The sequence below is a fragment of the Gopherus evgoodei genome, chromosome 15 (assembly GCF_007399415.2).
Source record: "Gopherus evgoodei ecotype Sinaloan lineage chromosome 15, rGopEvg1_v1.p, whole genome shotgun sequence".
Classification (NCBI taxonomy): Eukaryota; Metazoa; Chordata; order Testudines; family Testudinidae; genus Gopherus; species Gopherus evgoodei.
The window spans coordinates 1855208-1882959 of record NC_044336.1 but is presented as its reverse complement, the minus strand read 5'-3'; the positions used below and the strand labels follow the sequence as shown (position 1 = coordinate 1882959).

General features: G+C 45.2%; 1 protein-coding gene, 1 long non-coding RNA gene and 1 pseudogene across 2 annotated transcripts in view; 1 reads left to right on the top strand and 2 right to left on the bottom strand.

Moving 5' to 3' along the window:
- The window catches only part of LOC115635664, a 1110108-nt pseudogene that overhangs the window by 310972 nt on the left and 771384 nt on the right, over window positions 1–27752 (bottom strand).
- The window catches only part of LOC115635684 (zinc finger protein 239-like), an 861693-nt gene that overhangs the window by 349155 nt on the left and 484786 nt on the right, over window positions 1–27752 (top strand). The window lies entirely within an intron of this gene.
- On the bottom strand, window positions 337–24943 carry LOC115635706. Its single transcript, XR_003996665.1, has 3 exons — window positions 24933–24943; window positions 10193–10198; window positions 337–409 (listed from the first exon to the last, which is right to left on the bottom strand). It is a non-coding gene; the product is annotated as an uncharacterized LOC115635706 (long non-coding RNA).

Below are 27752 nucleotides of genomic sequence, written 5' to 3'. Positions count from 1 at the left end.
TGATGTTCCAACACTGGAATTTCTGGAGTGTTAACCTTACCTTCAATGGGACCGGAATTCTGATCTCTAGTTTTATTTAAATTTTTCCAGAAAATCAATCTATAGCAGTGGTGCAACAAATGCAGTGTGCTGTGCAGTTATGTGAGAAATGAGTATAAAATTTATTTAAAAACCACATGACATTGTTTCATTTCTTAATTATGTTATCCAGGCTGCTGCAAGCACCAACAACAATCACTATATGTACAATGAGCAAAAATTTCTAACTATACACCAGGGCTGCCCAGAGGATTCCAGGGGAATGCAGTCTTTGGTGGCGGGGGACCCCGCTTAGGAGGTAATTCGTCGGCGGGGAGTCCTTCTGCTCTGGGACCTACTGCCGAAATGCCCCAAAGACCCATGCTGGGGGCTGAATTACCACCGAAGCGGGACCCGCCACAGAAGTGCAGCCAGGTCATTGGTGGTAATTTGCAGCAGGGAGCACCCACAGCAGGTCTTCGGGGCACTTCGGCGGTGGGTCCCGGAGCAGAAGAACCCCCCTGCTGCTGAATTACCCAAAAACCTGGCTGCACTTCGGCTGCGGGGGGCCTTTCCTCCGGGGCAGAAGGACCCCCCGCCGGCTCAATCCGCAGCCGCAAGAGTTTTCCAGGGCCCCCGGAGCGAGTGAAGGACCCCACTCCAGGGGCCCTGAAAACCTCTGGGAGGGGCCCCTGCTGGGCCCGGGGCAAATTGTCCCACTTCCAAACCCCCCTCTGGGCAGCCCTGCTACACACTGAAATTTCACATTTGTGCTCAAGGCATTATGAATCATACTGTATATAGATGTCTTTGATAGGCATATATTTTATAATTAATTAATGTTTTGCAGATAAGCAGGTATAGCTTAAGTGAAACACGTTGCCCCCACCCCAGCCCTGGCAGAAGCCACAGGGCAGCAGGAGAAGCCCATATGCCTGACCCCATCTCCAGGAGATGTGCCTGGTGGGGCAGAAGAGTCCACAGCACCTCACTTCTGGTCCTCTAAAGAACCACAGCATCCAAAACCCCGCTGCAGCCTTGGGACTGGAGGAGCTCTCACTCCCTGGTACAGCCGTGACATAGGGACAGAACTTCTCCAGTCCTGGTGCTGTGTGGGAGAGCGGGCTGGGTGGGAGATGAGCCAAGGAGTTGTGGGGCAGGCAAAATGGTGGGGAGCCTAGATGGAACATGGCTGAGATCCTGGGGAAGAGGACGAAAGGGATAGGGCCATAGGCAGTGCAGTGGGTGGACAGGGTGGGTAGGGGCCCAGCAATTGCTCTGGCCCAGGGCCCCGATAAACCTTAATCATCCTCTGTGCTCCATCTTCTATGATCAACAGAGGGGAGATTGTTTCATTCAGCAAAAGGAAGAAAGGTTGTCATTGTGCATACCATGAAAGAAGCCCTGTAACTCTTTGAAAGATATCATGACAGTCCAGAGGGTGGACATCTAGGAATATTCAAAACGAGAAATGTGCTGACTTCAAAATACTATTGGCCAGGGATGACAAAAGACATTGCCAACTGGGTATGTAAAGTAATAAAATGAAATCCTGATGAATGCTATTTACAATTGAAATAGAAGTTCAAAATGAATGAAAGAAATATTATTACCAAATTATATTTGGTGTGCAAATGTGAACTGTTCCCTTGCGATACTATTTCCATAACGAAATGTTCATGTCATCGTATTGTTCCATCAAAAACAGGTTGCACAGTGTCTGACTTGCCAGAAAGAGGGAAAGCAATCAAATCTGGATACCCCCTTGAAAAGCATAAAGGTGAATTTTTTAATCAGACACATTATTGTTTATCATTATCCATGGTTATTTCTGCAATACAATGAGGGTTTGATTTTGAAACGACTCCAATGCATACAAGTGGCACAGCATAGTGCAGCAATTACCTCTAATGCGCCTTCGCACTGGCTGGGGATCTTTCTTCAACTTTACTCTGGTATTGTTTTCAATAACCCATTCCTATACTTCTTTTTGTTTGTTTATTCTTTCTTTCCTTTTCTTCTGCATTTAAAAGTGTGCCTTCATTCGGATTCTATGGCTTGTTGTAACCATATTACATTGTGTACTCTGCTTATGACATATGGGTTTGTTGAGAACATTTAGTAATAAACATGTGAAGTATGACTGTAACTGGTACCCTTGTACGTAGGTCACTCGGATCTGGGAATTGGTGGGAATGGATTTAATAGGACCATTACCAGTAACAAAGGATGGATACCAGTATATACTTACAGTCATAGATTATCTTTCAAGATGGGTGGAAGCCTTTCCACTTAGAAGTAAGTCATCATTTGAGGTGGTAGAGAACATGTACAGAATGATTCTTCGACGTGGATGCCCACAGTGGATACTGACAGATCGTGGTCCAGGATTCAATAATAAGGTAATGATTTTTTTTTCTGATTATTTGTACTATGTAGTCAAACTCACTGTCAGGTCACCCAGAGAGTTCAAACAATCACCATCTTTTTATTTTTCGTTTATATAAACTGCTGTTGGTCACCATCAGTGTTGCTATAAAATTATTTTTCTTCATATCTAACAAAAAAATGCCCAACTACTTGTTTCCAAAACAAATATGAAAAGATGGGCTATTCCTGTTGCTAATTACACATAAAAGTAGTGGCAAATACGCAAAGGAACATTCCTTAACACAGGTCTGTATGTCAGTTTATGGTATAACTTATTTTCTTTCAGCTTAACTTGTATATTTGTAAAAGATTGGGAATAGAACGTAGCTTCACCAGTCCGTACCACCCACAAACCAATGGCTTGGCTGAAAACGCAAATAAATCCATAAAAAGGTAAGTGAATGGGTGGGAACCGTACAGTACTAATGGCAAGTAGAATGTGCTATGCTAGAAGATGCAACTCACAAAAAAAATCTTTAAAAGCAACGTGTTACATGGAAAGTCTTTTTCATTACGTATTACATCTTTTTGATTGTGTATGCTCTGTTTCAAACAAGACCGTACATGTGACTTTCTTTTCTTAAACAATCAAATCAATGTGCTTTTGTTACAGAGCACTGCGGAAGATGGTTGATGACAATGAGAGTAATTGGGATCAATTAATTGAACCCATTTTGTTTTCTTTGTGAACTAAAGTACACGCAACAACAAAAATTTCACCTTTCCGACTAATGTTTTGTGATGACCCAGTGTTTCCAGAAGATGTTTCAGAGAATTACACGGTAAGTGTATGTTATTCCCAGCACCTTTCATGTATACATGGCATTCAGTGTGCCTTCATTTTACAAATACAATCACTTCTCCATTTGTTTACAAAGATCCCAGATCTGAATATGTTCGTGGAAGATTTCTGCAAAGAGTACAGCATAAATATGAAATCGAGACATGACGTTGACATTGCGCTGGCCCTAAGTAACATTGCTAAAGCACAAGAAAAACAACAAAGACATTATGCTAAAAGAAAGAATTCTAAATATGGGGAAATAACATTTGATGTTGGGGACTCTGTTCTGTTACTGAACGCTAGACAGAGAACAAGAAAAGGAGGAGTATTGGAATCTAAATATCGGGGACCATACAAAATTATGAGTGTTGAAAGTAAGAGAGTGAACTTACAAACCATCTCAGGGAAACAGTTAGGAACCATGTACAGTATTGCACACTTAAAACCAGTAAAAGAGCCAACTACATTAGCTGCTGAAAGCACATCAGAGGGAAAAATTGGAACTGAAATTGGAGTTGGTGACACTGAACCAGAAACATCCACGGAAGAGATTAGAAAAGTGGATGGCACTGTATCTCACGACTGCAAAGTGGAAAACATAGAGGCCACAGCAATGGAAAAAGAGGAATATATAGGGCAAGATGTGTCAAACAATGATACAAGTGATGCTGATGACAATTTTGATGACATGCTTAAGGAGGAAGTGGAAGACAAGCAATGGCTTCTGAAAGGTAATTGGTTACCACACCTTTCTTAAACAGATTAACATACTTTATAACTTGAACTATATTAAAGGTTTTCAGGTACAAAGTGGCAGCATTGACAGTAGTAAAACAGAGAAAAAGGAAACTGTATTACCATGCATGTAATACGTGTTAATATTTTTTTCCTAGTCAAACTGGTAATGACCAGCAAACACACAGAGAGATTGGAAGCCAAAGTGAGAAACATAAAATTGTATGGCTCTTCATTTCATTGCCTGAAACCGAGAAGCTGGATAAGTGATGAGATACATGTTTGGTGGTACTTAAATGTATTTGTTAATGTGATTGATTACTCCAATACCATTGACATTGTGCTTTTCTTCCATCATGTTTTGTAGTTGAGAAAGCAGATGGAAAGGTAGGCTAGTTACGATGATACATGACACAATACATTGATGTACTAAGTAAACAATCACGGAAATATGTGGCACAACATATTTAAGTCCAAATACCCTTGAAATATCAACAGACACCTGAAATTGCATCATTTCGGTGTATTTACTGCTGCCAAACATTTACTAAAATGTATTTGGAGGTGCACATCGGACATACAATAGAGGGCTACATTACTTCTGCTGTACAGTTCAGTGGGTCCATTAATTGAACACAAGTATGCGAACAGCTTAGTCGCTTTTTAAAGGAAGTAAGACAGAGCACATTGATTACAAATCATTTCATTTTTATAGGACTCTCTTACATATACGTATCTGATCTGTAACACTAAGGATCCGTTTCATGTCTGTCTATATTAAATTCATGATGTTCTTGACGTGCCACAATTATTAATGCATTAATAGCTTTGTTGACTGTCAACAAGTACAAGCCATCTCATCAGTAGTTTCCACTGTCATTCTCTCAGGCAGAGCTACACAAATGAAAGTGAAGGTAAATGTTGACACACTTTCATACATAAAATGAGAAAAGAACAATTTCAGTCAGTGAGTTAAACACAGTGTGAAACAGCAAATACAATGATATATTTGATGTGGGGGAGTAGTCTAATAGTAATACATGTAATGAATTTGGGAAATACAGTATAATGTATATTTCATGGTTTGCCTCACTGGAAACTATAATTACATTTCTAATTTTTTTAAAATAAATACAGAGTGAATTACTTCAAAATGATATATTATTGCTTCCTTACCACATACCAGGTCATTGAGTTCTTGCGGTAAGATGTTTTATATTGTACTTCTGGATTATGGGCAATAAATGTAGCAATAAATAAGAGATTTGTAACACAACTATGGTAGCGGTGATATAATTTCCCATGCTGCAGTTTTCTGTGAGTTCAGTGCATGCAAAGGAAAGTGGAATGTGATTGTTAAAAATAAATTGATACTGTCAATTTACATTGTTCATGTAACATGGAAGAATACATTCTGTAAAGAGTTGATTGATTTCACAATATGCTTATATGTTGTGTGTTACTGGGATATTACAAACGATATGTTAATTGCATACTGATTGTTGATAAATCAGTATAAATTTTTTGAAATAATCACATTATCAATACATTTTATGAATATATTTAAACTTACAGATAGCCTTGATGAAAAAAAAAGAATTGTTAATAATTGACCCCTTGTGTGATGAGATCAGATATGAAAGAACATGCCTGAGGAATTGGAGGTGATTTATTAGATACTTTCTTTTACAGTGGACATTAACTGTTCCATTGAAATTTTTTTTAAAGGGAATGTAACAATAATGAGACTAATGTCTTCCTGTTAGCTACAAAGAAGCACTGAAACAGCATGTACTTGTACTGAATATGCTTAATAATGGACTTTGAACTTGTGTGATTTGACTCTGGGCAACGACTTCACAGAATGTGGACACAAAACAGTAGCATGTTGCATGATTGAGAATGTATTATCCACATGGGGCACAGCAACTCAGGTGATACACTGTGTAAGTGTGAGACAATAATATGAAAACAAGTGTGTATGTATGTGAGCAATAAGTCATTTCAATTACTAATTAAAAAGCGAGAGAATGGATTTTTTTCTATGTCCAGAAACCAGAGTGGGAAAAAAAGGAAAGCAAAGCTCATTTATGCAGTCTCCTAATGTACTCTCTAAAAATTTTGATTCTTCATCAAACGATTAACTAGTAACTCCTCATCTGATTGGAACAGTAAAATTGTTCAGCATCCCAGACAAAGTGATGGCCACAACTGCTGACCACTCATCTTAAAGGTATTGAATACCAGATTGGCATTATTATTGGTTATGTATGTTTAATTATCCATGTTGAAACTAAATGCCAGAGATTACCAGTGGGCACTGCATCGGTGTCCTTGCCAAGGTGTATGGGGGTGGGCTTGTGGCCCCAAGAAGGGATGAGTTCTCCAGTGGAAGGTGCGGTGCTGGGGGACCACATTCTACCAGCCAGCCCTTCCTGACAGCTGCTGCTGCAGTGGCCAGGAGCGCCAGGCCCTTGTAAATCACTGTAACCCAAAGCCCCTTTCGGTCCCCCACAGTAGGCAGCCCTGCCAGGAGCATCCAACAGCATTGCCGGACCCTATGGCAGGGCCGCAGATGTTGCAGGCACAGAGGGTGCCCAAGGCAAGCAACAGTGGTTCGTGCCCAGAGTGCTTTGTGCCAATTAACACACACCAGGGTGGAGAAGCAAGCAAAGTTTATTTGAGATCTCAAAGCGGTGCTGGGAGACTTAGCATGCCTCAGATCCAGCACCTCTACACAAGCGGCTTTTCCTTTTTTATACGTTTTTTTTTCTCTTTCTTCTTTCTTCTCCCCCCCCCCCTTCCTCCCCCTGTAGCAGTTACGTAAGCCCAGGTGCATTAAGTAATCTTGGCCGCGGCAGCTCATTAGTAAGTTTTCCTTCTGCAAGTTATCTTGTCCTTCTGCTAAAGGTGCACGGGCCTCATTATTTCTGCTTTAGACCAGTTAGAACTGTTGCAACTGATAACAGCTGTTACACTTGGCCTTTTAGGTCGATTAAAGTTCAAACATGGAGGGACTCTTGTCTGCTGAGGCCTAAAACCAGGAAGGCTCCATACCCTTGTGGCCTTCCACCCTCCCAAGTTACTTAGGGTTATGCTTAGTGACACCAACAATTCCCTCCTTTGAGAATGCTCAACAAACTTTTGGCTGAGTTTTCTCATACTTTGAGGACAAAAAGCGATTAAGCTCTAGGGAGCTGGAGTGCTTCACAACAAGCAAGCAAGAGGAGAGTAACGATACACAACACCACACCAGTGAGCAGGAGGCGAACAATGCCTTCCCCTAGTCCCCCCAGGTTGGGTAACCAACCCCAGAGGGAATCAGAAATAGTGGGTTCCCTTTCCTGGGCTTTCCACTGTTCAAAAGCCTGTTTGGTTGACAGGATGTACTTGTTAATATCCTGTGCATTTTCTGGGACTCAAGTACATCATTCATCCCCTATAAGAGTGCACACCCAGCCCTGGGAAGCCACACTTCCACCCAGAAAGTGTCCAAGTATGTCTTCATGATCACAGATCAGATGGTATTCCTGATGCGTCTGTAAGGGCAGTGGGCCAAATCTGGTACTCAAGATCACTCCGAATGGCCATCAGCTGGTCATTCAGGAAATCCCAAATTCCTAAACATACTAGATCCCACTGCAATGCCTTCCCAGCCTCAGTTATATTCAATACCATCTTTTCTTGGTGTAGTACTATAATACACCTGTTATTTAACTATTCTCAGGTACTGTCAAAAGGCATTCCCATTAATAGCATACATTATTAGTCACTGGAATGATTTCAATACGGGTAAAATTTCTAGTAGCAGAACAAACTCTTTGGGTACTTGTTATTTAAAATCCAATTAGAGAACTATACATGCTGAAGGATTTATCCAAAACACAGGGCGCAGCCTGTAGAATAAACCCCAAAATCCAATTAATACCACATTCCCAAACATGGGTCCCACAAATGTCCTCCCACCAGTGTATAATTCTTTGTTTCTTCACCAGGGTCAGTTCTTAACGTCCTTTCTAGTCAGGAATCCCTGGACTTTGGCAATTTTAGTGGAGTGAGTGTTCCTTCTTCTTTCCCAAAACAGTTGTGGTTCAGCATCCTACAGGGGAGAGGTTACTAGCACATCACCCTATAATGGTTTTGATTCTTCTAGAAAAATTCAGAGGTACAATAGATCTGTCAGTGGACAAGGGAGAGGTTACTAGCACTTCACCTTGTACTTTTTCCCTGCTGTCCAGAAGGCACAGTGGAGCTAGAAGGAATCCTCCCGAGGTGGAGGGGTCTTTTTGCAGTGAGAATCTTGGGTCCAAGCAGTCAGCCTTTGACACTTCACAGCGGTGTTGGTAGTCAGCAGGGCTTAATAAGGGCCTTTTCAGAATCATGGGTCCAAAGCAGTCTTTCGTTGGTGGACCTTTACATCAATCCAGTTTCCTGGTTCCAAAGAGTGGCAGGGTTGCTAGGGTCTTCGGGTAGCGCTTCCTTACCTGTGAGAAAAGAAACCTAACACATTTCGTTAGTGCCTGGCAGTGTTTTGCAAACCTCATAGCTGCGTGGGCAAATTCAAGCCCTCCTTTTCCTGGTTGTCAGTCAAGTCTTGACTGTGAGCAGTGTCCTTGAATGGAGTCAGTGTCTTATCTATAGCCTTAGCTTGCTAGCTAATTTTTTTTTCCATTAACTCATTCTGTGCCTTTTCCCTTCTTGGCTTCTTTTAACCTGCAAAGGAAACTTCCACTTTTCTTAGATTCATAGATTCATAGATTCTAGGGTCAGAAGGGACCAATGTGATCATCTAGTCTGACCCCCTGCACAAAGCAGGCCACAGAACCCTACCCATCCACTTCTATAACAAACCCCTAACCTATGCCTGAGTTATTGAAGTCTTCAAATTGTGGTTTGAAGACCTCAAGCTGCAGAGAATCCACCAGCAAGTGACCCATGCCCCACGCTGCAGGGGAAGGCGAAAAACCTCCAGGGCCTCTGCCAATCTTCCCTGGAGGAAAATTCCCTCCCGACCCCAAATATGGCGATCAGCTAAACCCTGAGCATGTGGGCAAGACTCACCAGCGAGCACTCAGAAAAGAATTCTCTGCAGTAACTCAGATCCCATCCCATCCAACATCCCATCACTAACCACTTATACACCTTTTTCCCAACAATGAAGACATAAACATTGTCATTATACAGTACATTAATCTTATTATTTAATATATGCCACACACACCCTTTTACTAAAATAACCTTATTACAGAGCTTTGGAGCAACAAGCCAGGACAAGCACACCCACTTTGAGGAGTTCATTCAATTCAACCTCTAGTCCAATAGCTTCCCACCATCCCCAGCCCCCTGGCTAGAAATCTGAGGTAGCCAGAAGGATCCCATGTACAATATGGGGAGTGGGTTAACTTTTCATGTCTTTGCTTCCAAAGACTGTTGGTATGCAAATTTTAACAACAATTTTTGCAATTAACAATTTGGCCCCTGAAGTTTCTTTTTCTTACTTAAGGAAATGCATTAGACTTCAGTATATCACATTCTCCTGATTTATCCAAACACTTTGTATTCCAAGTTGAACAAAACAAGTATCTGCATTTTAATTTAACCTTTTTGCCTGATTCCAAACAGACCATCCCATGAAAACACTAAACACAACAATTCCGGCCACAAGACAAACACCACAAGACAGAACATAGAACACAAAACATAATTCCTATTGTGCCAGTAAATGCATGGTACGTTGAATGCTGTTCAGCTGGCCTCAGTTTTCTCTGGTTATCTGAAAGACAAAAAAACAGAGGTCTACCCACCCCTTCTGGGCAGACAATCATCGCTTGAAATATACAAATGCCCTTGTTGACTTCAGGCAAAACAGAGGAATTACCCCATATTTTCTTGTATTTGTTTCACAGGCAGCCCAGATTTTCAATTACATAACACTGTATACATTCTTCAGCTAATTTAACTAAATTGTTCATAGCCAAACCAAATGATTTCAATCCAATAATTTCTTTGTCTGAATTTATTTACAAACATTTCACAGACACCAAGAACTTTCTTCTTTAGCATTTTTACAAAGTTCAACTGCTGTTCCCTCCAGCAACTACAGAGTTAACTTTTCACTCTCCCTTAAATCACTTGCTTGTCTGCCAACAGCCACTTTTATCAACTTAACTCACCATTCCAAGTAAGTCCTGGGTATTTGAAATCCCCATGCTTACACTTACTGACTCCTTCCTTCCGCTACACCCTTAAAGTTTTCCAATTTGTTTTCCAATCTCTCTGTCTGTTGCCTGCCCTCCTGGGCCCGATCCTGCTTTTCTTGCTGAACCGTCCCTTCCATGAGCACCAACTTGTTCCAGCACCAGTTTAGCTAGGAGGGTGGGCTTCTCAACTAGCCCCCACCCCTCCTGGTCTCTTCCCTTAAACATTCTTTCTCACAAGACTACCCGAGTCCTCCCTCATGAGGCTTGTCACCTGGACAAAAACACATGGCCCATTGGGCAAAGGCCATTTACTTAACATATAATCCAACCCCCTTTAGAGGGTTTACTCAGAGACCCATCCATCTGTCTGCTGACACTTAAACAGAAAAGAGAATTACACAGAGCAGAGGAACTTACAGTCTAAGCCAGACTTTCCCACTTCTATACACTGACCGCTACAGGGGATGGGACAGAAGGATCTCAATTCGACCTCAGAGCTTCCTCGCACGCATGGCCTCCACTCCAAGGAATTACGAACGAGAGGTTCAGTTCCGCCCACACTCCTAATGCCCAAATGAACAGAGCAAAAAAACAACAGTAACCGGTTAAACAGAACAGAACCAGAACCAGATAGCGTTTCCTTATCCTATTAGGGCTCACTTTTACTCATTCAGTTCTCAACATATAACACCAATAGTACCAAGCAAAGCAAACATAAAATAGATGGTGTAAATTCTGCAGGGCTCCCCCCTTCTTAATTGCTCACCAAACTGTGACAAATTTCTGTTACCAATCTATCCCTCGTGTCAGGTGATCAGGCTGACACTACAGGATTGTTGGGGGAAGATAAAGAAAGCACACCATATAACTGAATTTTAAAGCTCCATTAATAAAATAATAAAACAACAACAATGGAGAGTGTTGGGAACGCTCCCACATCACTCAGGAAAACATTAATGCCCCAAGCCCGAAGCCCCTTTCATACTCACACACGTACGTCCAGATTGGCCACTTCTCTGTATAATGTTCAGAGAAGGGGGAGAGGTGGACAGGAGATTATCCTGTATACAGCTTGTCGAGAATTTCCAACATGCTTCTGCTCTTGGGAGGGCTGTTCTCTTACATCCTGGAATCTCCTGCGGCGTCTCTTTCAGAGATTCCAGTCCAGGTCGGCTGCCTGTGGCTTCTTTGGTGTTACCAAGCCACACCGGCTCCGGGGTCACAAAGGCACACTGTTGGATCTTACTGGACAGTTAAGCTTTGCAAATGTAATCTCAGTTCTGTAACTTATATCGCCTTTGGTTCACCTCTGTCAATTTTCCTTTTTCCACAGCCAGCTGGGGCCGAAAGCAGTTTTTCTTTGTACTTAGCATAGTCTGCATTGATTCTTGACCTTGAACGCAGAGCAACTTTTTATCCCTGGGCCAAGCTGAATTTCAAATTAACCCGTTCCTTTCCTCAATAGACAAATTTGTTCATGCTGTGTCAAGGCTTTTTGGTGATTAAACGCTCCTCTTAGATATATAATCTTATCTAGATTAAAGTACCTTCTAGTGGGCATTATTTAGATGGATTTTCACGCATGTAAATATTCCAATTCTCTAAATACCTGCAGGTTGTTGAACCATAATGTACGCACATGTAATATGTGGGGGATACCCTTAGGAGGTGAGGTGGAATGTTTAGACTGTCCCCCACCCATTTTCCACTTACACACACAGGGAGGGTGCCCTGTCCGCACTAGCGGCTCATAAACTAAGGATTTTTCCCTACAGGGTACTCACACAGGAGAGGCTAACGAGGATGGCCACGACCCTCCTACACCTTCCTTCAGCAAAGAGCGTCGGCTAGTCTCTGGGAGACGGCGCTGCTTACTCTGATTGCATCCAGTGAGATGATCAGACTGTCAGTAGCCCACACGGAAAGGAAAAGGGGAGGGAAGATGGGTACACACACTCCTAGACCCAGGTAGCTTCCTCACCGGATGATGCCAGGCCAAGTCAGCCCACCATGTGTCGGACCTCCTAAAGATCCACTAGTTACCGGGCTTGCGTTAGAGTAGTCCTGGTCATGAGCTTTTGCTTCACAGGGTACTCTGGGTGTCTTCCAGAAACCGTCACTCACTCTGGCTCCCAGTACCATTCTGCATCTGATCTTGCTTTTTAGCTACAACAGTGAGAGAGTGCACTAGGACATAGGGTCTCCCCTTTCTAGACAGGTCCCTCCTTTGTCCCTGCACTATCCCTAACCTGCTTTTGAATCCTTGCACTCCGCCAGACGGGGAAGAATAGGAGTTACGGTGGGGGATTTTTTTTACAAGAGCTCTCCATACAAGCAGCTTCAGAAGCTACCCGTTCGCTGACAAAACAGGAGTAATTGGAGGAGCGTGTTATAATTAAGTGATCCTTCCGGTGGCCACCTTTTTGGTCCTTTAGTTGATATTGAGGCCAGTCTACTATACAGAAATTTTTAGTTTGCTTTTAGTTGGTGCATCTGATCCAAACACTTCCCAATTCGCTGGAATGCATTCTAAGGGTGTACACCATGCCCTGCCTGTACTCTGTCCCTGCCCCATATCCTAGGGTGACACTGGGCGTCCCCAGGTCCTAACAGGCAAAAATCCAGACCACTGGACTGTTCCTACCTTATCCAAGGGACCGGTTCCTCACCATTGCCCTCAACTGCTTCTCCACTACTCGAGTGTGTTGCACAGTTGTGCCCTCTGGGGTCAGTCGAACTGCGTCTCTGCCGAGGCCCCCGGTGAAGTCACCAGTGTGCACTGGGGTCGGTCATTGCCGCGATCCGCCGGCTGCCAAGAGGGGTCCGGGCAAGGCTGATTTTAGCCTTCAGGCCCACCCAGGGACTCCAAAATTGTTGCAGGCACAGACGGTGCCCAAGGCAAGCAACAGTGGTTCGTGCCTGGAGTGCTTAGCGCCAATGAACACACACCAGGGTGGAGAAGCAAGCAAAGTTTATTTGAGATCTCAAAGCGGTGCTGGGAGACTTAGCATGCCTCAGATCCAGCACCCCTACACAAGCAGCTTTTCCTTTTTTATAAGTTATTTTTTCCTCTTTCTTCTTTCTTCCCCCCTCTTCCTCCCCCTGTAGCAGTTACGTAAGTGCAGGTGCATTAAGTAATCTTGGCTGCGGCAGCTCATTAGTAAGTTTTCCTTCTGCAAGTTATCTTGTCCTTCTGCTAAAGGTGCACAGGCCTCATTATTTCTGCTTTAGATCAGTTAGAACTGTTGCAACTGATAATGGCTGTTACACCTGGCCTTTTAGGTCGGTTAAAGTTCAAACATGGAGGGACTCTTGTCTGCTGAGGCCTAAAACCAGGAAGGCTCCATACCCTTGTGGCCTTCCACCCTCCCAATTTACTTAGGGTTATGCTTAGTGACACCAACACAGATTTGGGGGCAATGGGATAAAGGAGGCAGAGCTGTTAAAGCATAAAGCACTGCCACATCGGAAGTGTAACGTCAGCCATGTACGGGCTGGAACCAGTGGCCAGTTCTTACCGGTGCACTGGACGAGCCCACTTTCACCTCTGGTAAGTATGAGATTTATTCTAAATATCAGTATTGTTAGTTTGCAGAAACCTATTTGCAGCACAAAGACATCAATACGGTGGAAACAACACAGGAGTCTAATACTGCATTTAGAAGACATATTGCAATTCTTCTAAAGAAGGAGTCAGGTAATTACTTTCTACCATGTATTGTGGACTCATTAGGCACATGTGAAGATAACATGAAGAGTGGAATTTTGTCACATAGTAGACCGTTATCTTAATACCCCTAAAGTGGGATCTCTCACAGGTTTGGTTCTGTAATGGGGACTATGAATCAATAATATCTTTAAGTACACAAAAATTTGAATGGGGTGAATGATTGCTATTGATCGACCAGTTAAATGAAATTTGAATTTTGAGATACAGGTGCAGTAAAGTAAAAATTAGAGAAAATGATTCCAAAAAAAGGAAAAGATTTGTTCAAATCATTGACTGGATTACAATATTGACAATTAATAAATCAAGATTTGCATTTTCAGTGTTGGTTGTAACGTATTCATCATTTCATAATGTTATATTTATTTTTAAGAAAGCGTGGAGGACTACTGCATATAGTGCAACCTTATCAATTGTGAAAAAGAAATTGAGGATTGCACAATGGTAAGAAACATAGAATTGCATGAGAAATATATGCCATAAACTGCGTAAGGATCATGATTCTTGTAAAAATTCCACAACAATAAACATTTTCTTCATGCTGATAGTTATATATTAGGTAATGCTCACATGTGGAAGGAATAGGATGATTGAATGCAAAGCATGTATAACATTATAACTTCTGTGATTTCATTTCTTAATTGTTACTTATCAAAGGTCCAGTGTGATTCTTGCACGAGGTGGGCACATATACCCTGCATTACAGAAGGAACCAATCAAGAAAACCTGACATATGAGAAGAAAGAGTACAACTGCAAGACATGTGCATAGTTCACTTCATTACCTAAAAAAACCCCATTGTTTAAATGCCTCTTGTTCAAAACATAATGCAACCCAAAGAAATATATTTTTATGTATATATCAGATTATAATAAATGTTATTTATGTGAAATAAATTATTCTCTGTATTTCTGTCCATATATATAATGCAAACTATAAAATTGTAAAAGTAATTTTAAAAAATGAAAGTAGTCTCATCATAGCGTGCTCCATACCCCCAAACCTTACCTCCCTTTTCACGTATTCACACACAAACAAGTGAAAGAGCGTGCCTCAATCATCCAATAGGTCAATTTGGCACATTAGCCAGGAGAAAGCAGATTGTGAGTGTTTTCGACCACAGACCCCATCCCTCCCGATTTGCAACCCCATGGACCAGGCGGCAGCAATTCCTGAGCAGGAGCACAGATGGTTACGTTACACAAAATGTAGTTTTGCAAAAAGGGAGGGTTGCTCAAAGTGTCATCACACCGGCAGCAGCAGGGCCCGAGCCCAGGCCCGCTCACGTGGCACACGGGGCGGCTCTCCCCAACCACTCGCACCTCGCCTCTCTCTCATGAGAAGAGCTCCCCGCCCCTCCCCCAACGACCCGGCCCGCATCTCCCCCATTCCGGCTGGGGACACCTGAGGAAAGGGGAGGAAGCTCCCCCCACCCACACCTTTACCCACCAGGCTTTGCACCAAACCAGCGCGTGGCCTTAGTGTGAAGGCGGCTCTGGAGCAGCCAGTGCAAAACTCCTCCTCCTGCCGCTGTGAGATCACAGTGAGGCTCTAACCGACCACCCCCGCTTCGGGCATCATAACAAGGCTGCTCGAGTCACCCCTCCCAGCTGAAGGGAGGGGCTAGCCGGGCAGAGCAGGAAGGGGTGGGCTGTGAGGGAGGTGCCTGGTCTCTCTGCGCTGGGGTTCGTTAGCGGCAGCGCCCCCTGGGGTTGGGTTTGGAATGGCGCAGGGCATGGTGGAAGTGTGGCTAAGAGGCATGGTGCATGCTGGGACAGCAGTGGCAGCTGGGGATGCAATGCAGCCTGCATGGGAGAGCAGGGCATGATGGGACTGCACCCTGAATAGAAGCAGGTCATGCTGGGAACATGGCTCAAGGTGGAGCAGTGTATGCTGGGACAGCAGCTGAGGGGGAAGCAGTGCACCCTGGGAGTGCAGTTTGAAGGCCAGGGAGCTGTATATGCTTAGGGTTGCCAATTTTCTAATCATACAAAACCAAACACCCTAGCCCTGCCCTTTCCCTGAGACCCTGTCCCTCAATCACTACATTCCCCCTCCCTTGGTGGCTCACTCTGCCCACCCTCACTTTTACTGAGCTATGGCAGGGGGTTGGGGTGCAGGAGAGGGTGAGGGCTTTAACTGGGGGTGCAGGCTCCAGGGTGGGGCCAGATATGATGAGTTTAGGGTGTGGGAGCGGGCTCCAGGCTGGGACAGGGAGTTGGGGTGCAGGAGGGAGTGAGGGTTCTGGTTGGGGATGAGGGAGCTCCAGGCTAGGGGTGGGGCCAAGGGATTCAGCATGTGGGGGGGGCCTGCATCTTAAGGCAAAGGGTTGGGGTGCAGAGAGTGTGAGGGCTCCAACTGGCAGTGCAGGCCCTGGGGTAGGGCCAGGGATGAGGGGTTTGGGGTGCAGGAGGGGGCTCTTGGTTTGTGGGCAATGCTCAGGGCTGGGGTTGTTGTCCCACAAACTTACACAGGATCATTTTAGGGGTTAAGACAAAGATGCCACATTTATTATTAATCCGTAACTATTAGCAAATACCTTAATGCTTATACACATACACTCACACACACACACACACACACACACACCAAAATGTTCTGCAGCTGCTGGATAGTTACCAGTCCTGATTGCAGTTTGAGTTCGCAGCTTGAGATCGGAGCTCGTGGCAGCTAACTGGCCAGGAAAGCTGAGCACGAGGAGGAGCCGGGTCTCTGTCGGGTGCGCACCAATGCTCCTTGACGTTGGTAGCAGAACGTTACCCAAAATCTCTCATCTCACCCTTCCCTTTTTATAGGAGTTTAGTTTGGATTTAAAGTTCCTAGGTCTCGCTGTGTCACGCCGCCTCTGGGTTTGCTTGATCACCCGTCAATTGCAGGCGTGACTGTCAGCCTGGGACCTGGCTTTGATCTTCCTTCTGTTGTTTCTTTTTAGGGTGGATGCTTCTTGCTTGAGTTAGGGCTGTTGTCTAGTTCTTCAGCTGTTGGTATTTGAACTTTATCTCATCAGGACGGGCTGGTGCTGGAGGTTGATTCTATCACCCATGCATACCTCATTCACACATCTCAACTAGACTAATAAAATTACAGTATGGCTTGCAAAAATGGGGGCTGCAGCACAAGCCTTCTACAAAATGGAGTCAGTATTTTAAAATGGGTTTTGAGTTACAATATTGCACAGAAGTTACAATGTTACAATGTAGGCACAATGGCAAGTGTAATGAAATGGTGAACAGAAGTTACAATGGTACAGTGACTAACTAAAAACAATTTCATTCACATTGGTTCTACAGGGTTGGGGCACAGGCTTACCTCAGGTGGCTCCCAGTCTGTGGCACAGCAGGGCTAAGGCAGCCTGCCTGCCTGCCCTGGCTTTGCACTGCACCCGGGAAGCTGCCAGCAGCAGGTCCAGCTCTTAGGCTGGTGGCCAGGATGCTCTGTGCACTGCTCTCACATGCAGGCACTGCCCCACCAGCTCCCATTGGCCATAGTTCCCGACCAATGGGAGTGTGGAGCTGGTACTGGGGAGGTAGGGGAGAGACAGCTCACAGAGCCCCATAGCCCCCGACTAGGAGCCGCACCTGCTGGTCACTTCTGGGGCATAGCACAGTGCCGGGACATGTAGGGACTGCCTGGTTTACACCTGCAGCACTGCCAACTAGACTTTTAACAGCCTGGTTGGTGGTGCTGACTGTAGCTGCCATGGTCCTTTTTGACTGGGTGTTCGTAATCCTACGCTGGGAGTGTGGTCAAGTAGGGAGGGGTGAATCCTCATGAGCTATGGGCTGCCCTGCTTAGACTAAGCTGCCCAGCCTATGCTGGGGCCTCTGAAAGATGTCACTTCAGTACTATGATGTGCTTTTGCTCTGAAACATGACTGTCTAAAAATGGCCTCTCCTTAGCTGGCCTGCGCTCTGTGTGTACTGGCATCAAAGCTGTGACAAAAATGAGAAGGGGAGGATTTGTTGCATTTTGATCCTCTTAACTCTGCAAAGCCAGCCCAGGTACAGGAGGGAGAGCTTGGGTCTATTCTGCATCATCATTGTTACTATTTATTTGTCTTAGCATAGTGCCCAGGAGCCCTAGTCATGGACAAGGATCTGTTGTGCTAGGCACCATATATTGACTAATCAAATGCAACATTAACAGAATTAATATCATATTGCCTCTATATAAATCCATAGTACAGCCATATCTTGAATACTGTGTGCAGATGGATTCACCCCATCTCAAAAAAGGTATATTGGAAATGGAAAAGGTACCCAAAAAAGGCAACAAAAATGATTAGGGGTATGGAATGATTTCCATATAAGGAGAGAATAATAAGACTGGGACTTTTCAGCTTGGAAAAAGAGATGACTCAGGGGAGATATGATAGAGGTCTATAAAATCATGACTGATGTGAAGAAAGTAAATAAGAAAGTGTTATTTAATCCTTCTGTAAGCCTCTAATCTCACTGCCACAGCACCTCCTGCTGGTGACTTCTGGGAATTAGCTCATTCCAGCTCCAGAGCACCCTGTGCAAGCCAGTGATCTGCCTTACCTGTGGCCCCATGTCCCTCCCAGGACCCCAGTGCCCCCTTTACGTGAGGTGCTGCCCCCCTGGCAGTAACCCCTCACAGCCTCAGGGTCTACCCCTCCCAGGGGAACCCCCACCCACTAGCCCCACTTCACCTCAGTGTTTGGCTACTGCCAGTCCCCATCTAGCCCCCCGCTTGCTGGGGCAGACTGCAGTGTAAGCCACTCTTTGTAGGCAAAGGGGGTTCAGACCTGCTGCCCCTGCCTACCCATGGGCTGCCCCCTGCAACCCAATATCTGATGGGCCTTACTAGGCCTTCAGCCTGAGGCTTTCCTAGGCTGGAGCTCCCCAGCCCTGCTCCACTCTAGGTTCCCTTCTTGGTACCTTACAGACAGGCCCTTCTCCCACTACAGGTAGAGGAAGACTGCCTGGGCCCCTGGCTCACAGCCTTTTATGGGGGCCACTGGGCCTGATTGGGGCATGGCCCTAGCTGAGCTTACTTTCCTCCAATCAGCCCAGGCTTCTTGTCCCAGCCCCAGCCCTCTCCTGGGCTGTTTCAAGCCCCGCAGGGCAGGACCAGGAATCATTCTGCTATACCTCCTCATAACATAAGAACTAGGGGTCACCAAATGAAATTAATAGACAGCAGATTTAAAACAACAAAAGGAAGTATTTCTTCACACAACACAGTCAACCTGTGGAATTCCTTTCCAGAGAATGTTGTGAAGGCCAAGACTATAAAAGGGCTTAAAAAAGAACTAGATACATTCATGAATGGCTATTAGTCAGGATGAGCAGGGATGCAAAACCATGCTCTGAAGTATCCCGAGCCTCTGTTTGCCAGAAGCTGGGAATGGGCAACAGGGAATGGATCACTTGATGATTACCTGTTCTGTTCGGTCCCTCTGAAGCACCGGGTATTGGCCCCTGTCAGAAGACAGGATATTGGACTAGATGGACCATTGGTCTGACCCAGTATGGCCATTTTTATGTTCTGATTGCTCATAATCTTAATCAGTTACTACTGGGCCAACTAAGTGCATGTGTCATTGAAACTGACCCATGGAACAGTTATTACAGGCAATGATGCATGAGGAGAAAAGCCCAGCAATCCATGCAACAAACCTCGATGCCAACTCTGCCCACATATCTACACCAGCGACACCATCACAGGACCTAACCAGATCAGCCACACCATCACCGGTTCATTCACCTGCACGTCCACCAATGTAATATATGCCATCATATGCCAGCAATGCCCCTCTGCTATGTACATCGGCCAAATTGGACAGTTGCTACGGAAAAGGATAAACGGACAGAAATCAGATATTAGGAATGGCAATATACAAAAACCTGTAGGAGAACACTTCAACCTCCCTGGCCACACTATAGCAGACCTTAAGGTGGCCATCCTGCAGCAAAAAAACTTCAGGACCAGACTTCAAAGAGAAACTGCTGAGCTTCAGTTCATCTGCAAATTTGACACCATCAGCTCAGGATTAAACAAAGACCGTGAATGGCTTGCCAATTACAGAACCAGTTTCTCCTCTCTTGGTTTTCACACCTCAACTGCTAGAACAGGCCCTCATCCTCCCTGATTGAACTACTTCATTATCTCTAGCTTGCCTGCATATATATACCTGCCCCTGGAAATTTCCACTACATGCATCTGAGGAAGTGGGTATTCACCCACGAAAGCTCATGCTCCAAAACATCTGTTAGTCTATAAGGTGCCACAGGACTCTGCTGCTTCCCCATGAGGCATTCACAGAGATCAGTGTTCTGACAAAAATGCTTCACTGATGTTCCCCACTGGCTCTCCTCAGCACCTAGTTAGCTGTTCAGCAGGGCCCAACACCCTGAGCCTGCTGTTGGACACTTCAGGAACACTGGCCCCTAGTGCTCCACTCTCTGGATGCGGGTTTGCAGGCTGTCCCTGTCATAAACAGATAGATAAGGGTTAATGTTCTTTTACCTTGAAAGGAGTAACCTGAAACACCTGACCAGAGGACCAATCAGGAAATAAGACTTTTTCAAATCTGGGTGGAGGGAAGTTTGTGTGTGAGTCCTTTGTTCTTGGTCTTCTGCCTGTACTCTCTCGGCTATGAGAGGATTTTTCTGCCTCCTGCTTTTCTAAATCTTCTGTTTCCCAGTTGTAAGTACAAAAGATCAGATAGTGATTTATATGGTTTTTATTTTGTATTTACATGTGTGTAGTTGCTGGAGTGTTTTGAAGTGTGTTCTTTTTGAATAAGGCTGTTTATTCATATTTCTTTTAAGCAATTGACCCTGTATTTGTCACCTTAATACAGAGAGACCATTTTTATGTATTTTTTCTTTCTTTTTATATAAAGCTTTCTTTTTTAAGACCTGTTGGAGTTTTTTCTTTAGTGGGGAACTCCAGGGAATTGAGTCTGTAGCTCACCAGGGAATTGGTTGGAGGAAGAAGTCAGGGGGAAAAGAAAATCTCTGTGTGTTAGATTTACTAGCCTGACTTTGCATTCCCTCTGGAAGAAGGGGGGGTGGGGGAGAGATTGGCTCTCGGACTTGTGTTTCCAGCACTGGAAATAGGGAGGGTGGAGTCCCTCTGTTTAGATTCACGGAGTTTGCTTCTGTGTATCTCTCCAGGAACACCTGGAAGGAGGAGGGGGAAGGGAAATGGTTTATTTCCCTTTGTTGTGAGACTCAAGGAATTTGGGTCTTGGGGTCCCCAGGGAAGGTTTTTTGGGGGACCAGAGTGCCCCAAAACACTCTAATTTTTTGGGTAGTGGCAGCTTTACCAGGTCCAAGCTGGTAACTAAGCTTGGAGGTTTTCATGCTAACACCCATATTTTGGACGCTAAGGTCCAAATCTGGGAATATGTTATGACATGGTGGCAAAGGTGGGATAGATAGAATCCAGAAGCCAGTAGGAATATTATATTTTCTTTTTCTCTTCTAGGGCTTTTAAGCAGAGAGAAACAGTTTGGTTTTAAAAGGAACCAGAGAGAATTTTTTTTATCTCTGCTCTCTCTTGCAGTTTCTGGCTTACATATTAAGCAAGGAACCTTTAAGGAACTATTACGGGTCTTTTGTCACACAATAGCACTCCCATTGTGAGACAAGTATCCAGCAATACACATGCAAATAAAGTGGTTTTTCTGGTTTACTTTACATTTAAAAGATTAGCTAGAGGAAGAAAGGGAAAAAGGCACTGTTGCTAGGCAGACCCCAGGAGGCAATAGAGAACCTGCAGTTCAGACACAAACACCGGAGGGCACCCTAACACAAGAAAACAGGATGTCACGAAAACCAGATGCAGTACAGCTCGAAGCAATGGAAAAACAGATAGAACTGCTCAGAACACAGATGGCCAGAGATGAGGCAACTCACAAACAAGAGATGGAAAGGCTACAAAAACAAGAAGAAGCCAAAAATGCAGCCCACCACAGAAAACTACAAGAAGAAGAGGTGGCCCACAAAATGAAACAAGCAGAAGAAGAAGTAGCCTACCGCCGAGAAATGGAAAAACAACAAAAAGAAATGGAAAAACAACAAAAAGAAAGTGAAGAGAGGGAAAAACAGAGAAAACATGAACTGAAATTAGAAAAGGCTAAGCAACATGCTCCAGCCAATCCTAACAACCCTTCGCCAATTATGGTTCCACATCTCAAGAAATTTCCCACCTACAAGGCAGGTGATGACACTGAGGCCTTCTTGGAAAATTTTGAAAGAGCCTGTCTTGGGTACAGCATCCCTGAAGACCAGTACATGGTAGAATTGAGGCCACAGCTCAGTGGATCTTTAGCAGAGGTAGCAGCTGAAATGCCTAAGGAGAACATGAACAACTATAAACTTTTTCAAACCAAGGCCAGATACAGAATGGCGATAACCCCGGATCATGCCCATCAGCATTTCAGAACTCAAAAGTGGAAACCAGATGTGTCATTTCCCAAACACGCCTACTACGTTGGGAAAAATTATGAGGCCTGGATATCAGGAAACAATGTTAAATCCTTGGAAGAACTGCAGCTCCTCATACAAATGAAGCAGTTCTTGGATGGTGTTCCTGAGGACATAACACGGTACATACAAGATGGAAAACCCAAAAATCTCACCTAGGCGGGGGAGATTGGAGCCAGATGGATGGAAGTGGCAGAAATCAAGAAAGCTACTGTCAAGGGGAACGAATACCCCAGGGGGCACACCGACCATAAACCCTACAACCGGGGACAACCAAAGACCCCACATTCAACCCAAGTAAAGCCACAGACGCCCTATTCTTCCACCTCACCAGTCTCCAGTAACTCACCTCGAACCAGTGACCCATCAGATGGAAGATGCTTTAAGTGTAATGAACTGGGACATATCAAGGCCAACTGTCCAAAGAACGCCAACCGAGTGCAGTTCATTACACCACCATCACACCAAAGATCCCCAGGCCCAGATGCCTCTCAAATACCCTTGGAGCGAAGGGAAAATTTGAGAGTGGGCGGAAAGAAGGTTACTGCATGGAGAGACACAGGGGCACAAGTGTCAGCTATCCACCAATCCTTCGTAGACCCCAAATTCATCAACCCAAAGGACCAAGTGACAATTTACCCCTTCATGTCACAAGCTGTAGACTTGCCTACAGCTAAACTGCCTGTCCAGTACAAAGGCTGGTCAGGAATGTGGACTTTTGCAGTTTATGACAACTATCCCATCCCCATGCTACTGGGGAAGACTTGGCCAGCCAGGTGAAGCGGGCCAAGCGAGTGGGAATGGTTACACGCAGCCAAACCAGGCAAGCTTCCAGACCCATTCCTGTTCCTGAGCCGTACACAGATGCCCCGTCTGTGTTACCAGAGACCCAGACAGAGGTAGTGGACCCGGATTCCATGCCAACCACTGAAACAGCCACAGCACCTCCAGTCCCAGGCCCGGAACTGGAACAGCAACCAGCACCAGCAATTGCAACCACATCTTCAAACTCAATGCCAGAGGGCGCCAGCGAGCCAGAACTGGCAGAAGCAACAGACAGCCATACCCAAAAGGCTCAGCCAGAGTCTGAAATACCCTCAGGTGCACCAGCGGAGAGCGGTTCACCAGCAACGGAAACAATCCCATCACCTACATCGCTTCCAGAGGGACCAAGTCCAAGTCCACAGTCTGAGGAAGAACTGGTAACCCCAGCCTCGAGGGAACAGTTCCAGACTGAGCAGGAAGCAGATGACAGCCTTCAGAAATCTTGGGCGGTGGCACGGAGCACCCCACCGCCTCTCAGCTCTTCTAATCGATCCCGATTTGTTATAGACCAAGGACTTTTATACAAGGAGATTCTTTCTGGTGGACACCGGGAAGAATGGCAGCCGCAAAAACAGTTGGTGGTTCCAACTAAGTACCGGGGGAAGCTCTTAAGGTTAGCCCATGATCATCCCAGTGCGGGGGTGAACAGAACCAAAGACAGATTGGGGAAGTCCTTCCACTGGGAGGGGATGGGCAAGGACGTTGCCAGTGTGTTCAGTCTTGTGAGGTATGCTAAAGAGTGGGAAAACCCCAAGACCAGGTCAAGGCCCCTCTCCAGCCACTCCCCATAATTGAGGTCCCATTTCAGTGAGTAGCTGTGGATATTCTGGGTCCTTTCCCAAAAAAGAAGCCCAGAGGAAAGCAGTACGTACTGACTTTGGTGGACTTTACTACCCGATGGCCGGAAGCAGTAGCTCTAGGCAACACCAGGGCTAACGCTGTGTGTCAGGCCCTAACAGACATTTTTGCCAGGGTAGGTTGGCCCTCCGACATCCTTACAGATTCAGGATCTAATTTCCTGGCAGGGACCATGCAAAAACTGTGGGAAACTCATGGGGTGAACCACTTGGTTGCCACCCCGTACCACCATCAAACCAATGGCCTGGTGGAAATGTTTAATGGAACTTTGGGGGCCATGATACGTAAATTCGTCAATGAATACTCCAGTAATTGGGACCTAGTGTTGCAGCAGTTTCTTTTGCCTACAGGGCTGTACCACATCCCAGTTTAGGGTTTTCACCGTTTGAACTTGTGTATGGTCACGAGGTTAAGGGGCCATTACAGTTGGTGAAGCAGCAATGGGAGGGGTTTACCCCTTCTCCAGGAACTAACATTCTGGACTTTGTAAGCAATCTACAAAGCACCCTCCGACACTCTTTAGCCCTTGCTAAAGAGAATCTAAAGGATGCTCAGGAAGAGCAAAAGGCCTGGTATGACAAACATACCAGAGAACGTTCCTTCAAGGTAGGAGACTGTGTTATGGTCTTGAAGGCGCAACAGGCCCATAAGATGGAAGCATCATGGGAAGGGCCATTCATGGTCCAAGAGCGCCTGGGAGCTGTTAACTACCTCATAGCATTTCCCAATTCCTCTCTAAAACCCAGAGTGTACCATGTTAATTCTCTCAAGCCTTTCTATTCCAGAGACTTACAGGTTTGTAAGTTTACAGTCCAGGGAGATGATGCTGAGTGGCCTGAAGGTGTCTACTACGACGGGAAAAAAGACGGTGGCATGGAAGAGGTGAACCTGTCAACCACCCTGGAACGTCTGCAGCGGCGACAAATCAAGGAGCTGTGCACTAGCATCGCCCCATTATTCTCAGCCACCCCAGGACAGACTGAACGGGCATACCACTCCATTGACACAGGTAATGCTTACCCCATTAGAACCCCACCCTTCCAGGTGTCTCCTCACGCCCAAGCTGCTATAGAACGGGAGATCCAGAACATGCTACAGATGGGTATAATCCGCTCATCTACCAGTGCATGGGCATCTCCAGTGGTTCTGGTACCCAAACCAGATGGGGAAATACGCTTTTGCGTGGACTACCGTACGCTAAATGCGATAACTCGTCCAGACAACTATCCAATGCCATGCACCGATGAGCTATTGGAAAGGTTGGGACGTGCCCAGTTCATCTCTACAATAGACTTAACCAAGGGGTACTAGCAAGTACCGCTAGACGAACCTGCCAAGGAAAGGTCAGCATTCGTCACCCATGCGGGAGTGCATGAATTTAATGTCCTTCCTTTCGGGCTCCGAAATGCACCCGCCACCTTCCAGAGGCTGGTAGATGGTCTACTGGCAGGACCGGGAGAATATGCAGTTGCCTACCTCGATGATGTGGCCATTTTTTCAGACTCCTGGCTCGAACACCTACTACACCTGGAAAAGGTCTTTGAGCACATCAGGCAGGCCGAACTAACTGTTAAGGCCAAAAAGTGTCAAATAGGCCAAAACAGAGTGACTTACCTGGGACACCAGGTGGGTTGAGGAACCATAAACCCCCTAAAGGCCAAGCTGGATGCTATCCAAAAGTGGCCTGTCCCAAAGTCAAAGAAACAGGTTCAATCCTTCTTAGGCTTGGCCGGGTACTACAGGCGATTTGTACCACACTACAGCCAAATCGCTGCCCCACTGAGCGACCTGACCAAAAAGACCCAGCCGAATGCAGTTAAGTGGACTGATGAGTTTCAAAAGGCCTTTACCCAACTTAAGGCAACGCTCATGTCTGACCCTGTGCTAATGGCCCCGGACTTTGACAAGCCATTCCTAGTAACCACAGATGCATCTGAGCGTGGTATAGGAGCAGTTCTTATGCAGGAAGCGACGGATCACAACTTCCATCCTGTCGTGTTTCTCAGCAAGAAACTGTCTGAGAGGGAAAGTCACTGGTCAGTCAGTGAAAAGGAATGCTATGCCATTGTGTACGCCCTGGAAAAGCTACGCCCATATGTTTGGGGATGGCGGTTCCAGCTACAAACTGACCATGCTGCGCTAAAGTGGCTTCATACTGCCAAGGGGAACAACAAGAAACGTCTTCGTTGGAGTTTAGCTCTCCAAGATTTTGATTTTGAAATTCAGCACATTTCAGGAGCTTCTAACAAAGTAGCTGATGCACTCTCTCGTGAGAGTTTCCCAGAATCCAGTAGTTAAAAAGTGTTCTTAAAATGTAAAAGTCTGTTAGTTATATACTTAGTGTTATATGTAAAGGTGCATGTGTTGTATTAAACTGTTTATTTTAAAGTTCTAGGAGGAAATCGCCGCCAGTGAGGTTCCCCACTGTCTGCAATTTGGAGGGCGTGTCATAAACAGATAACTAAGGGTTAATGTCTCTTTCACCTGGAAAGGGGTAACAAAAAACACCTAACCAGAGGACCAATCAGGAAACAAGACTTTTTCAAATCTGGGTGGAGGGAAGTTTTGGGTGTGAGTTCTTTGTTCTTTGTCTTGGGTCTGACCCTCTCGGCTCTGAGAGTGATTTTTCTATCTCCAGGCTTTCTAATCTTCTGTTTCCAAGTTGTAAGTACAAGGATAGTAAGACAATAGGTTTATATTGTTTTATTTTGTATTTACATGTGTGTAGTTGCTGGAATGTGTTAAATTGTATTCTTTTTGGATAAGGCTGTTTATTCATTTTTTTCCTTTAAGCAATTGACCCTGTATATTGTCACCTTAATACAGAGACTATATTTTATGTCCTTTTTCATTCTTTTTATATAAAGCTTTCTTTTTAAGACCTATTGGAGTTTTTCTTTAGTGGGGACTCCAGGGAACTGAGTCTGCAGCTCACTAGGGAATTGGTGGGAGGAAGAAGTCAAGGGGGAAATCTCTTTGTGTTAGATTTACTAAGCCTGACTTTGCATACCCTCTGGGTGAGGGGGGAAGAGAGATTAGCTCTCTCGGTACTTGAGTTTCCAGGACTGGAAACAGGGAGGGTAGAATCCCTTTGTTTAGATTCACGGAGCTTGCTTCTGTATATCTCTCCAGGAACCCAGGGAGGGAACACCTGGAGGGGAGGAGGGGGAAGGGAAATGGTTTATTCCCCTTTGTTGTGAGACTCAAGAAATCTGAGTCTTGGGGTCCCCCAGGGAAGGTTTTGGGGAGACCACAGTGAACTAGGCACTGTATAATTCCTGGATGGTGGCAGCAATTACCAGGTCCAAGCTGGTACCTAAGCTTGGAGGTTTTCATGCTAACACCCATATTTTGGACGCTAAGGTCCAGATCTGGGAAGAAATGTTATGACAAGGGTATTGTCTATTCTTTTTGCATCCATACTCCATGCAACTGGAGGACTGAAGTGACTGCAGGGTCAGAGACATAGAGAGAAAGACTCAGGGAGGGCAGTGTGGAGACTGAGGAGTGTAACTTTGAGGCCACTGGGGAAGCTGATATGGTGGGCAGGTGCAGGGCGGAAGATTGGAGCTGGCTGTGGGGTGGGGAGAGAACATGACGGGGCAGGCTGGCAAAGAGGCAAAATAAAAATCATGGTGAAAGAATAATAATAAATAATAAAAGAGAGCTAAACAAAACTATTAGAGAGCTGAGGATGCAGCAAGAGTGAAAAATGG